The 3,078-nt window shown below is 41.5% G+C and overlaps 1 long non-coding RNA gene across 1 annotated transcript; it reads right to left on the reverse strand.

Moving 5' to 3' along the window:
- Nucleotides 1–734: 734 nt before the first annotated feature.
- On the reverse strand, nucleotides 735–2,148 carry LOC145421600 (uncharacterized). Its single transcript, XR_013902978.1, has 2 exons — nucleotides 1,878–2,148; nucleotides 735–1,254 (listed from the first exon to the last, which is right to left on the reverse strand). It is a non-coding gene; the product is annotated as an uncharacterized LOC145421600 (long non-coding RNA).
- Between the last annotated feature and the right edge of the window lie 930 nt (nucleotides 2,149–3,078).

Here is a 3,078-nt window from a genome sequence, read left to right on the forward strand (position 1 = left end):
TCTCTGAATGATTTAAATGCAAAGGTCAGCTTTGTCTAAGGTCAGCTTTGTCTAAAACAACTGGCTCTTTCTGATGTAAACTGTTAAACGACCTCCTCTATTTATAGACTTGGTGGGTGTGGCAGAGAATGTGATGTCCCTGTGACATCACGATGATCCTTTGATCTTCTCAAAGGATCATTGTGATGTCACCGTGACGTCACAATGATCGTTCGAGAAGATCAAAGGATCAAAGGAGCGCTGTGGATCATTCTGAGCATGCTCAGATCAATGAACGGTCATTGTGACGTCATTGCTAATTATTTGGCATTATTGCAGCAAACCAGCCCATGAAATGGATGAAACATCGTGACTGAGTTCCAGCGCTACACGAGGGACCTGCTTCAAACATACCACCATGCCAATCAGATTACTTCTTCCATGTGAGGGTGAAGAGGTGACCCTTCTGGATAAGATGGTGAAGGTTTGCTGCGTTTGGTGAACAGTGTGATAATAAAACCAGGGAAAATGAAACCTGCTCCTGTTAAATATTCTTTAGTCTTTTGCTGTATAAATAGCTGTATTTTTTCAAAAGACACAGTAAATAAAGTAATGTTAGTAGTGGGTGATATCATGTAAACACTGTCATGATTTTGTGTAAACATTTTGTCATTTGTAAACTATAAATGACATCATCATTGTAACTGATGTGATGTTCTATGAAGTGGTTTTAATTTTAAAAAAAGAGGCAAAAATTACTTTGTTTCTTTATTCAACTTTTGAACAGCGGGACTCAGTCAGTACATATTCAGTAAATGCAAATTATTTACACGGCAGTGCACTACAGGCATAAATCTAGACCCCTAGATAAAACATGATGGCATTATAGCAGTGACGACTCCTCCACAGTAGCAGGTGGGGTTTTTCTTTTTTGAGGACGGCTCCTTTTACCTGTCACTACAGATGGTCTGTGAATGTTTTGATCAAGAGCCTTTTTTGGGCAGCTGAAGAGGAGAAGTCTATCTTATGGCCAACCTCTGGCTGTATCTTGGTCACATTACCCAGCAAAACCCAGTATGGAGGTTCATCTGTAACAGTCCTTGTGCCACGGATCAACACTGTTGCTTCTACTTTAAACAGAAGAGCAGTGACGTGGGTCCAGGTCTCTGCGACTCCGGCCATGCAGGTGCAGCGGGCGGCTTCAACCTTCCCTGTGATGCTCACAGTGACCCATGGCTGCAATGCTGGTTCATTCAGTCTTTGAGAGTGCAGGACCTGAAACACACACAGACAAAGTTCATTTAAAGACAAGAACTATGAGCCAAGGCCGACACAGATGTGTTTAATCTACTTTATCATAAATGTAACAAAGTGTTTAGAAAGTTAGCACATACATGTCATTTTTCATTTCTTTATGTGTCCATCGCTGCAGGTTATAGTGTAAACCTGCCTGTTCTCTGTCAGAAACCTGCCTGCAGAAAATGAACCTAAAGTATGTAATGCAAGGATGCCATCACTGTAGAGATGGAGAAAGCATAAAGTGACAATTATGAGTCACTTAATATGATAAGGAGATTCTGCAGGTCATTAATCAATGTATAAAACTAAAATAAAATGTATTTTTAGTGACTCAAGATACAAATATTGACGCAAGATGTATAATTAGAATTATTTATAATAAACATTAATAAATCATTGCAATTTCTTTAACCATAAAGAGTAACTAAATCCTTCAGGACAGTGTCTCATCAATGCACTGAACTCACTATGTTATCCCTCTAACAGCCTCCACATGTTCTCACTGTAATTTCCCCTCATGAATGAATTTATGCTGCACTAATGTGAATGTTCGGATGGAAATCAAACGCATTTCACTCGCAGTACTCGAGCTGACTTACCTTTGTTTGAATGACGACTTGTACGCGCTGACTCCACAGATAAGGTACGAGAATATGTCAGGCTACGTCAATAGCGGTTGGTCTTCAGGGTTTTTACTCCACGGCCGTATTTCATACGGGTCCACATTTCCAATGCAGGCTATTTTCTGCAAGTACCGCCGCTTCGCCTCTGAACGAAATCGGTCTCTATGCAGTCCGTTCTCTTTTGAGCTGCTTTTAAGCATCTTGTAATCGTCGTTCCAACATTTGGAGCCAGAGTCTGCGCAGTAGTGACTTGAGGTGGAGCGACTGTGTAACACTCCCGCCCACACACCCGCTGGACGTGACCGCAAACACGCCCCCTACACTTTTTACGTAGCACCTGTGGCTCGAGTTTTTTGCTGGTTTCCCGCGACTGACGACTCGTTTAATTAAGGTAAAAATACAACCATGTCACTGTTATAAGAAAAGACACACAGCTTATCGTCTTATAGTTCTAAAATCGCTCTGTTGTTAATTCGTTTGCTAGATTAGCCGCTAGCATGCGCGCTGTGTTGGAGGCTTGTTGCTAGCTAGTTAGCGATGCTACACACTCTAATAGTCTGTGTTATTGAAGGATTCAGCCCTCCTTATGGTTTTTTTTATCCATTTTTAGACAGCGATGAGATCATCTGCACACTCTACACATGCCCAGAGTTACTGTTAATATCAGAAATATAATGCTGTCCTCTGGTTTTATACATTTTAAACATTTGGTTAAAATCTCAATGTTTTATACATTCATTGGTGCAGACCCTGAATTGGGACACAGCCTAGTGGTGCCGAGCTGGCGCACCGAGCAGTTCCTGTTACCTGCTGTGTGTCTGTTTTTACAGGTAAGCTGGGTTCCAAATAATACATATGTGATAGACAACAGTAGCAATCGAAAAGCTAGAGAGCCAATTCACGAGTTTAAGGGTTGATAACATGAATCACCACCAGCTGTTGCTAAAAGCACCTTTATGATCTGAGCATGCGCAGAATGATCCACAGCGCTCCTTTGATCTTCTCGAACGATCATTGTGACGTCACGGTGACATAACAATGATCCTTTGAGAACATCAAAGGAGCATTGTGATGTCACAGGGACATCACGTTCTCTGCACACCCACCAAGTCTATAAATAGAGGAGGTCGTTAACAGTTTACATCAGAAAGAGCCAGTTGTTTTAGACAAAGCTGAC

Source organism: Astatotilapia calliptera, chromosome 17 (genome assembly GCF_964374335.1).
Source record: "Astatotilapia calliptera chromosome 17, fAstCal68.1, whole genome shotgun sequence".
Taxonomy (NCBI): domain Eukaryota; kingdom Metazoa; phylum Chordata; class Actinopteri; order Cichliformes; family Cichlidae; genus Astatotilapia; species Astatotilapia calliptera.